The following is an 11,368-nucleotide window of genomic DNA, read 5'->3' as shown; positions in this document are numbered from 1 at the left end:
TGATAAAGCTCCCTATGCCATCACTCACGAGGCCCATTTACTTCCCACTTTATTTTGAACGTTCATCTCAAGAGAAGTTTGCAAATCCCTAACAGCAGGAATTTTCCAGAAGTTGCAGAATATAATCAGTGCCTTCTAGGCCTTGCCCCTCTGACAGAGCACCTCCAGGGAGCCGCCTACCAGTGAATGGAAGAATCAGGAGGCGGAAGGCAGCCAGCAGAGTCTGCGTGGGAAGAGGCCAGGGAGTACCACGTTGCCCAGCCCCCACCTTTGGGTGAGCTTGGCCTGTACCCCAGCCAGGCCCCATCCAGGTCCTGTTTGCAAAAATAAGGAGACCAGCCCACGCTCAGCTATTCTGGGAGGATTAGCTATCTCAACACAGAACATCTCTCCAAGGCAGGAAGTTTTCTTTAAATAGACCCTCCCATTGAAGGATGGGCCATGGCCTTTGGTCAAGCCTTGGGGGAGGGGAGGTGAAGGAAGATAGCTGTCACTGTCCTCTCTTAAGGAGTCAGAGCGGCAGCACCGGAATTGCCAGGTCCCCTCACCGCGGCACTTCTCTTTGGCATCCCGTTCATCTGCAGCTTTGGGATCCATTGGCCTCTGAGTGCACATTTTAGGACTGGGTCCCTCAGCATCACGTTGTCCCTTCGATGATCTCCGGGGATAGCCTAGTGCATTTACCACAGAAGCAAAACCTCTTTTAGAAGAATTCACCCCCTTCTTTCAGTCTCCTCGAAAGAGCCAGACTAATACTTCCTAAGTACATTCACGTGCTTGAACACATCTAATTTCATCTTTACAACTCTGCAAGTGTAGAAATACCACCATCCTCTTAAACACGAGGGAACAGCCTCAGAGAGGAAAAAATAGTTCACCTGAGGTCACACAGCTACTAGACAATGGGGCAGGGCCAGGACTCGAACTCAGGACTGAGTCCCCGACCTGTGCTTTCTCTTCCACGTCCCACTCCACCTGAGAAGGCAGGAGGCTAGACCCTGAGTGGGCAGAGGAAGGAGACAGAGAGACTCACACAGCACCTCCCTCATGGCCACGCTCCAGCTGTGACTCACCTGGCTGCCTTCCTGACACGTAAGCATCCGGCTTCACACCTGGACTCACACATCTTCCCACAGCCCAGCAAGCCGTGGGGTAGCCATTGCTTCCCCTTCCTTCACCAGAGGGGAGTAAATGGCTTCTAGAGTTCCACCTGGAATTAGAGATTGGTAAGGACTGTCAGTATCAAATGGGTTTAAATCAAGGCAGACTCCCGGGAAGAGAGGAGATTGTGGCCCGTTTACAAACACGTGAAATTCTTTGTGCAAGAAAGGAGGGAGAAGAAAGCCCCAGAACAGTGAAGGGATAGATCAAAGGTTGGAGAACTGGGCCCATCACGGTGGGGAGGGAGTGGGAGCGCCAGGAATGACACACACTCCGTGGGGCTCAGTGGCCATCTGCAGTTCTCCCATCCAGAGCCCCGAATCCCCGGATCCCCGCGGGGGCCGCAGCAGCCCTCCTCTTGCGGTCTACTCCGCATTCCTCACATTCTTTACGCTCAATTAAGGAGAAATAATCAGGGGAGTAAGCAAGGCCGCAGCAGGGCGGCCGTGCCCCATACTGGCGGCATCACGTGTGCGGAAACAGCCCCCCTCGGTCAAGCCAAACTAGAGCTGGGACCCAGGGGCCTTTGGGGGATGAGGAAGGCAAGTGATGAGGACAAAGGTGTCTCTCTGTGCCACACAGAGACAAAAGAGGGTGAAGGAAGTGGGAAGGGAGTGGAAGCAGGAAAGAAAAGGAGACAGAAGGCCAGGTCAGAGCAGAGGGGAGGTGTGCAGCCGGAAGACCTCAGCCATCCATTTCTTAACCGTGTCATTGCTTTACCACAATCACAACATTATGTCAACATCACCATCCTTCACCATCATCAGATGCCCTTTGAGACGGTCCTGGATGCATAGAGGGTTGTTGCCTTCACCAGTTAGTGGCATGTCATAAGGATAGTGCCTCCCTGTGACCTTTAAAACATTCTGCCCATAGGGGCTTCCCTGGTGGCGCAGTGGTTGAGAATCTGCCTGCCAATGCAGGGAACACGGGTTCGAGCCCTGGTCTGGGAAGATCCCACATGCCGCGGAGCGACTAGGCCCGCGATCCACAATTACTGAGCCTGCGCGTCTGGAGCCTGTGCTCCGCAACAAGAGAGGCCACGATGGTGAGAGGCCCGCACACCGCGATGAAGAGTGGCCCCCGCTTGCCGCAACTAGAGAAAGCCCTTGCACAAAAACGAAGACCCAACACAGCCATAAATAAAATTAAATAAATAAATAAATAATTTTAAACAAAACAAAACAAAACAAAACAAAAAAAACATTCTGCCCATAGTCTGCAGGGGATGCCATTCTTGACCCCAGTGGAATATGCGTGTCTTTTCCTCCACTTGGACCCAACAGGTCTGGTCAGTCAAGCAAAATCGTACTTCCACAAGCCTCTATCCGAGGGCTGCCTCCACCCCACTCCCAAGCCCCACTCCCACAAAAGCCCCCCATACATCCCCAGCAGACCCAGAGTCTCCTCTGGGCTGCTCCTTCACTGGTACATGGAACCAGGACAGAGCTTATGCTGTTTTGTAATTTTAGGCATGTTTGTCTACATCCCCACTAGAATGAATAACAACTAAACGAATGATCATTATTATCGAGCATGTTCTATGCGCCACGCACTGTTTGCACTTGATAGATCATGTCATCTAATCCTTTTAACGTCCCTAGAGGTCGTTATTATTATTATCCCCCATTTGCCCGTGAGGAAGTTGAGACTTAGAAAGGTTAAGTAACTTTTCCAAAGTGATGCAGCTAGTAAATCAAGGAGGAGGAACTTGAACACAGGATTGTAAAATGCCCAGACCCATGATATTTATCTAACGCTGAGATGTTTGAGCACAGGGTCTGTATTTAGCCTTGTTCATCACTATATGGTGAAGAATAGGTGCTCAGTGTAGGATGGAGGGATGGAGGGACGGAGGGATGGATGGAGGGATAATGTGGGCTTTACAGAGTTTCAGCAGTGGAACTGGACCAAAAGCTCTCTTCCCACCTCCCTTATCAATGGATCAAATTTGTGAGATGATTTGTTAGACCAAAGACCCACTATGCTCTTTATTGGGTCTACTGTTAGGACACACTCTGTGGGCACTTTGGAGCTTCAGTCTACGACCATATCCATGCTCAGTCTGTGGCCACTTTGGGGTCTCAGTCTGTGGTCAGAGGTAGGAGGCAGCTTATAATCAGGGTGGGAATCAGCGTGGGCCCAGCGTTTGGGATCAGTCTGTGGCTGGTGGATGTCTGAGGAAGAGAACACCTGTCTGCCAAGCTGACTTGCAGCTGAGTAGAGAACGGGACAGTCTCAAGCCAGAGCACCTTGCTCCTGAGCACTTAGAGGTGGATGACACGTGTGAGAGTAACTGGGAGTGTGGGATCATCCAGGCCAGAGTGCCCTGGGAACGGAGGTAAGAGGATGCACCCACTCAGCGAGTGCCATGCTGTGAGTCCCACATACGTGTGAGCGTGTGGTGTGGCACGTGTGTGTGCTCGGTGTGTGTGGCGGGGCGACAGGGGCTGGGGAGGCTGGGAGAGACGAGCACACACCTGTAATAACATTGGCTTCAGACGCTAGGAGAGAAGAAATTCCCCCAACTGTTTTATCAGAACCCGAGTTACCAAATTACGTTGTTGTTTTAAATTTGAGCTTCCCTGCCTGCAAACGGGGGGTGGGGGGTAGGCGTTGGGGATCTCAGGTTCACGAGCTTAATGCTTGGCTGGGCCTGAAGCTCCACTTCCCCACCCAGCCCGGGCTCCCAGAGCTCCCAGGCCCTGTGAACAAAAGTCTTCTCTCTTGAGGCTTTGAAGTGGAAACACTAACTGCTCCCTTTAATTAGAAAGAAACCCCCTATTGTTCCTGCTTTATTACTGATGGATGAAGACTTGGGGGGGGGGTTGGATTCTGGAGAGCAGGAGTGGGGTAGGGGAGGAGGGGAGGGGACACGAAATCTCTGTTTAAAATAGAGAATCTCCACATTGTCTCCATGCATCACACCAGATCTCTTTGTCCATTCAATCAACCACGATTTTACAGGACATCCAGACTTTGATTAGATGTTATAGGAAAGATAGAGGACAGGGTCTCAGCCCTCAAAGAGTTTATAATCTAGGTAAGGGAGGCAGGGCAGGGGGACAAGAAATGAAAGATAATTGATACTAAATCAGTACTGCCAATATAAGCAAGAAGAATTTAGGATACATAGAGCAGGGAGATAGTCCCGTAAGATAACCTCCCAAGAAAATTCGGGGGCGCGGGGTGGGTGGGAACTAGGGACTTGGGCTGGAGGCTGCAGACTGGAGAGAATTGACAGAGAGTCTAGGAGAGGGTATTCCCACTCCAGGCAGGGTAATTGGTCCGTGCAAAGGCACAGAGGTAGGAATGGGCACCTCGTCTTTGGGGGGCTGTAAGCAAATGGGTCTGGTTGTAGAGGAGGGTGCAATGCAGAGGAACTGCGAGAAATCAAGTTGCATAGCGCAGGTGTAGCAGAGGAGTGGAAGACTTTGAGAGCACATAGAGGACAATGGCCTTGATGAGATAAATGGGGAGCTATTGGCTTTTCTTGAGCAGGGGAGTGACCTGATAAATGGTGGCCCTTGGGGAGATGAAGCTGGTAGCCCTGTGCAGCAAGGCATGGAGGGGAGACAGAGGAAGGGCGGGGAGACCCATTGAGGAGCTCCTGGGGAAACCCAGGTAATGATGGCTTAGACTAAGGTGACGTCAGTGGGACCAGGAAAGAAAAGGTGAGTCGGGGATGGATTTCAAAGGAAGAACCAGCATGTGCTGACAGAATAGATATTAGGGGATAAAAGGGTGGGAAGAGTTAAAGATACTTCCAAGACCTCTGGTCTGGGAGACTAGGTAGTACTGGAGGGGGAAAGAGGGTAGAAGCCCTCTAGGGGAAGTGAGGGATCAGAGGAGTAAATAAGCAAGGCCCCCGAAAGCTTTATTCTCCCTTCCAGATGCCAAAGATGCCCTGAACTCAGTACTCAGAGGATAGCAACTCCAGGGCAGGAAAACTTTGTTCCCTGTGACAGGGAACGCCATTAATGAAAACAACAACATTTATACAATGTTTTTTTCATGCACTTCAAAGTGATTCACACCTGTGCCTCATTTGACCCTCAAAACAACCACAGCAGGTATCATTATCCCCATCCTGCAGATGAAAAAACTGAGTCCCAGAAAGACTGAATAACTTACTCAAAGTTACACAACTAGTTAAGGGCAGAGCTAGGAGCAGAAGCCTTCTGCCTTTCAGCTCAGAACCCCTCCCAATGCCTGTTGGCAGCCCAGGGGATGGGAGGGGACTGGAGCTGCATGTGCCCTGCGTCACTGGGGGCAAGGAGGCTGAGGGTCAGAGAGAGGGTCCACCCCGGACTTCAACCGCACCTCCAGCCTGCTCCTCACACTCACATAGGGCGTAAGTCGGGAGCCCAGAGTTGGAAACGCCAAGTCTAATCAGACCTCACAAGCCCACAGATGGTTTGAATCAACGTGCTACCTTGATAGGAATAATGAGGAATCCTGAAGACAGTCTTATGCCAGCTCCATCCATCTGGACAGAGAACCTCATCTTCCACAAGAATTACGCCATCCAGGGTCCCAGTGCCCTCCAAGCTGGGCAGATCCCTCATGGGAAAGTCCCCTGGTCCCACATCACACCTGCTCCCCAGCCCCCACCCCCAGCAGAACCTTCCACAGATTTTCCAAAATCTCTGGCCTCAGCTTCTGACTTGACAAACTCTGACTTCCTAGGCCTTTCTTGAGGCTGAAGATGGTTCCTAGGGAGGAATGGGGGACCACGGGTTACACAGCCAGGGCAAGGGTTGTGAGGCAACATCGTGAGGTGGGTGGGCCTTGGACCCAGACAAATGCAGAACCCGACAAACGTCCCACCCACTTCCTGGCAGAATGAGTGGGATATATCCCCAGTTTCATTGTTTCATTCATTCGACATGACAAATATCGTCATGACATTTCCTTTGATGGGACAACTCACCTAGGGCACCCAAATCTCATGAAGCAGAGGGTTAGTCAATCCATGCGGTCGCAGAGTCCCAGGACCAGAACCAGACCTATGGTTTAGAATAACCTTGCCTCTTACTGGGGTAGCCCTTTGGAGCCAGGCCCTCAGAATGGCAGCAGTGGCCCTTCCGTAGGGAAAGCTTAGGCCTGGCATCTTGACTGTCCCCACACACAGGAGGCCCTGTGGTCAGGGACCAGCTTTAATCAAAATCTGGCCCTGCCCCACCCCCTTGCCTAGCAAAGCTTAATATCAAGCTTAAAAAACAATGAAGTTAATTTTTAAAAACCTTTCATTGAGTTCCATGAGACCCCTATTAATTTTATTGTTTCAATAAAGCATTTATTTAATTGTCTCCAGAAGGGCCCTGTTAAATGCACAGATGTAACCTGAGTCAGAAGGAAGGGAGCTGGGAGCCTTTTTCTCACCCTGTCCCGTTAGCACATTAGCAGGATTCTGTTATTGGATTAGCTGATTGTCACCTTAAAAGTCACAATGTAGAGCCCTGAGGGAGAGACACAAGGTAGGTAAATTCCTGGGAAGCAGTTCAGGTCACAGTTTCCGGAAGCAGGAAGCCAGGCTCACGATAAGGAGACTGGGTTTGGTTAAGACAGAAAGAGAGGATTTCTTTCTGCTGATGAGGAGACATTTGTTACTTAGCCTCTGGCACGAGGCAAATATCCCTGAAAAAAAAATCAGGGGACAAGCACATTACAAGAGATATGGTGTCCAAACCACAGGAGGGGAAGGGCTCAGCTTGAGCCCTCTGGAAGCTCGCTGGAATGTCAAGTTCAATCAGTCCACAATTATTTAGTACTGAGTACCTGCTAGATGCTGCCACTACTTGGCGACTCGAGCAAACAGCAGTGCACAAAACACAGACCCTGATCTCATGGTGCTTACAGTCTAATGAGGGGAGAGACTGACAACAAAAAAGTAAAAATATAACAGACATATCAAGATAATTTCAGATGACAAATGCTCTGCAGACAGAATAGAGTAATGTGGTAGAGAGTGGGCAGAGGAGGCCTGTCTGATGAGATGACATTAGAGCCAAGACTTGAATATACAGAGAAGGAGCCATAGGAGGGAAGAGCTTTCCCTCCTGAGAAGAGCTTTCCAGGCAGAGGGAACAGCAAGTGCAAAGGTCCTAGGGCCCCATTTTGGGAAGAGCATTATCAAACAACTAAGTAATCAGACGAGCATGATCTGGGAGAGGCCCAGGAGACCCTCTTACACAAAGAAGATTTCAAGAAATACCTCAGGACAGAGACTCATCATTCATGTTTGTGTCCCTGGTTATTTGCTTGATGTCTAACACAGAGTAGGCGACCAATAAACGTAGAATTGAAAGGGGGGAAAGGAATGAGAGGAAGGGGGAGATTGAACATTTAGAGGGCACTTCATTTAGATTACTTTTTAATTCAACAACCAATTAAAAGAGAAAGAAGAGGGGAAAAAAAGGCTCAGTTTATAAGCTAGGTCATTCGTTATCAAGCTAAAGGACGCTCAGGGGAGGAAGGCATGGGGATTATACTTCTAGGTCCATCTAGGAGACTAAAGTGTAACTGAAGAAACAGTAATAGTAATCAGTCCTAAAATTATTATAGGTCCTGCTTTGGAGCTTACAAAATGCTTTTGCATACATTTACTGTTTCTAACAGCCCTGTGCAATAAAAAAATAACAATATTAATCAATATTTAACTAATTGCCTATAGACCATGGCACCATGCTAGGTGATGGGGATATACCGGAAGAAGAAATATAACAAGGCCCTGCTTTCACGGAGTATACAGTCCAGAGTAGACCGATTTCAATCGAATGACACAAGTGAGAGAAATGACAACCGTGATGCGTGTTGCAATTGACAGGTACACAGGGTACAAGAATCCATACTGGGGGTGGTCAGGGAAAGCTTCTTTGAGCAGGTGTCTTAAGAGCTGAGCTCTAAGGATGAGTGGAGTAACTCGGCAAAGAGGGGAGATAAGAGTGTTCCAAGCAGAGGGCACCATAAGTGGGGGGAGAGAGCAAGGTGCAAATGAGGAGCAGGGGAGGGTAAACGGGTCTTAGCAGAGACAGGGAGGAAGGGCATAGTGCAGGCGAAAGTGGGAGAGGTGGGCAAGGCTATAGCATGTGGGGCCTCAGAAAACATGAAAGAAGGTTTGTCTTTGGCCTATAGGAAACTAGAAGCCAACGACAGTTTTAAGTTATCTTCAGATATTTGAAGAGCTGTCCTGAGGAAGATGGTTTAGATTTACTACGATCAAATAACGTCTTGGCTACCTATAAGAAAGTGAGCTTGTCCATCACGGGGCTGGGCATTAGGGGTGACTGGGCTATCCCAATGTCAGCGAAGAGTCCTACTTTGGTCAGGAGATGGGCAGGACCAGTGACTCCAACTTTTTCACCATCAAGGATTCCTTTTATCCATCCTGCTGCCCCACAAACCCCAGATTTTTTAAAAAGTCTGCCTACCAGAGTACATTTCCATAACATAATTTCCCCCCCCCGCCCCATTTTTCTTAATAAAAAACCAGTGTCACTCAACAGCACAAGAGACCCAAGGCATGACATAATTCTGGCCACAAGCAAAGAAAGTCAATGTTTCCCTTGACTGGGCAAACTCACCATGAAATATTTCCTATAGGTTTTCTGGAATATTGACAATAGCTCCCCCTTCCCCAATACGTTTACAGACTCCTGAAGATCTTTGGGGTCCAGGCTGAGAACTACTATTTGATGGTCATACCCAAGGTCTCTTCCAACAAGGGGACTCTGAACCATGATGTACAGCCTCCTTGTGGTCAGACATTTGGGGAAGGAGCAGTGGACGTGAACTAAAGCAGTCAGGGAAAGCTTTCTGGAAAAAGAAAGTCTTGGGGTGGGCCTTGAAGGATGGGCAAGCTTTGGATAGGTGGAGAAAGGATGTCATCAGGCAGGAGAGGCAGAGAATGCTCTAAGATGGGTGAAGCAACCAGTCAGGCTGCAACACAGCACCAGGAAGTACTCGTGGAAACAAGAATAGAAGAGGTAGGTTGCGACTGACTCTAAGTGCCAAGCTAAATTATCCTCCAAATGATGGGGAATCATCAACGATTTTGGAACAGAAAAATGATGTTGGAAGCAGTGTTTTTGGCAGATGTATCTGGTACCCGTACATGCTTTGAGATGGGAGGAGAACATCGAGGGGACGCAGTCAACAGACCAGATGTGTGAGGAAGAGCCTAGACTGGGGAGGAAGGCTGTGAGGAAATAAAGGGGCGAATCCAAGAGACTTTTTTTTTAAGCACAGGATTTAAATTTGGGTTTGGAAGCATCAAAGAGACTGAGGTGTCTTGGAGCCTGCCAGTGCAGAAATGAGACAGTCACCAAGGGAAGCCTGTGGGGGGAAGGAGATGAAGAATGCGTGGGGCATCTTAGGGCGTCTTTGCACGCAGCATCCTTCACAGTGGTTACCTCTGCGGGTGGGGTTGGAGGGGCAGGCAAGGTGGCTTTCGTATCTTATGATATATAATCTCTTTTAATGGAGGGATTTTGTGTAATTTTGACTTCCTTTTGGTGCTTTTTGGAATTTTTCAACTAATTATTTTAATTCCATGCAGACACCCAGATCTCGTTAACCCTTTGTAAACCATCTCCCCCGCAGGGAAGGGGAAGGAGAGAATGATTTACAGAGTCTGCTGGGGTCCCTGAAAAACACTTCATAGGAGTTTAGTCTCAGCTCCTGAGTCTCTGGCTCTCCCTGCGGGGGTGGAGGGGGGTACCTCTTTCAGTGTCTCCCTCCTTCTCTCCCCACTGCCCTGTGACCCCATCAGGGCTTGCCTCTGTCCTTTAAAGGCTCAAACATCATCAGACACCCATCTTTGAAGCAAGTTTGCAGCACTGAGCTTGGAAAGACTGACCTTGGGATTTTTATAGCTGAAATTAGCCCAGCCTAGACCATGACCTAAACAACGGACACAGGACGGAAGATGCAAGAGTACAGCTCTGCCATCAGAGGCATCTGTGTCCAAATCCCAGCTCTGCTGCAAGTTATCTAACTGCTCTATACATCAATTTTCTCATCTTGAAAATTGGAGATAATAATAGTATTTATCTCCGAGAGGTATTAAGTGGGTTAAATGATGATGAAAGGCATTTAATGAGTGTACTCTATCATTAGAATTAATAAGAACAATAAAATAATAAATCTTTATGACCAAACTTTGTTGCTTGGAGGCAAAAATCACCGTAATGCGCTTCCATCTTGGTTCCCACTGGTGGCACTTGTTTGCCTCTGCTGCTCCTTTTGACAGGAATTTTTCTTTTCTTCCCCAACCAACAAAGAGCTGAGAGAAGACCTGAAGCGGGGCCCGAGTTGCTGCTTCCTGATTTCATGGTAGTCTGCTCTGCCACTTACGATTTGTGTGACATTCAACAGATTCCTTAATCTCATGAGCCTCGATTCCCCCATCTATAAAACGGGTGTAGTAATACTGACCTCACAGTACGTGTCAAGAGGTTAGACGGTTCCTGGCGCACAGCAGGCGTTCAGTACATGATAACTCTCCATCAGGGCTCCAGGTAGGGGCCAGCTCTTCCCTGCCCCAGACCCTCCACAGTTCCCTCTGTCCCTAACAGCTGACTGCGAATCTTCCCAATTACACGGTAAACTCCTCAGGGCAGAGGCAGGGCCAAGGCTTCTTTAACTGTAAGGAACAGTCTTCTTTCTGGGCCTGGGTCCAGGCCAGCCTCCTGGGGCAGCTGGGGAAGAGGGAGAGAATTGTCAGCCTTCTGGAGGTCCAAGACCAGATGCACAAACTCAACAGCCCCTCTTTCTTCTTCTTTTTTCTCTACTTTCCAAACCACAGCCCCGAGGCTGCTCGAAAAGAACTGGTTCTTTCTATTTGACTATGGCCTGGGAGAAAAGTTGCCCCATTGACTTAGGGCACATTTGGCTTGGTCAGAGAAGGTGTGAATTGTTAGATCGGATCACCTGGCCCCTATGCTCCCATTCCTATCCCTCTCCCTTGCAAAGGCCTCTGGACAAAGGCAAAGGCCTCCTCTCTACCACCCCCTGCCACCAGAGTCCACCCATCACCCATTGATCCAGTGGCCAACTCTTCATCCCTCTACCTGCTTCTCCACCTGCCCAGGGAACAGAGACCCTAGGGTTTAGCCCTCACTGTTCTCCCTCCCCTGGCCTGGGTCCAACGCCAAGGCAGCCGCCTCCCTCCTTCCCCTAGGTAATGGCTCTTAAACAGGTACCT

The 11,368-nt window shown here is 49.2% G+C and overlaps 1 long non-coding RNA gene across 1 annotated transcript; it reads right to left on the bottom strand.

Annotated features, from left to right (window-relative positions):
* Positions 1-424: 424 nt before the first annotated feature.
* On the bottom strand, positions 425-10,850 carry LOC132377171 (uncharacterized). Its single transcript, XR_009506556.1, has 3 exons — positions 10,600-10,850; positions 1,074-1,210; positions 425-671 (listed from the first exon to the last, which is right to left on the bottom strand). It is a non-coding gene; the product is annotated as an uncharacterized LOC132377171 (long non-coding RNA).
* Between the last annotated feature and the right edge of the window lie 518 nt (positions 10,851-11,368).

The sequence above is a fragment of the Balaenoptera ricei genome, chromosome 13 (genome assembly GCF_028023285.1).
Source record: "Balaenoptera ricei isolate mBalRic1 chromosome 13, mBalRic1.hap2, whole genome shotgun sequence".
NCBI lineage: Eukaryota > Metazoa > Chordata > Mammalia > Artiodactyla > Balaenopteridae > Balaenoptera > Balaenoptera ricei.
This window is presented reverse-complemented; position numbering and strand designations above follow the sequence as displayed.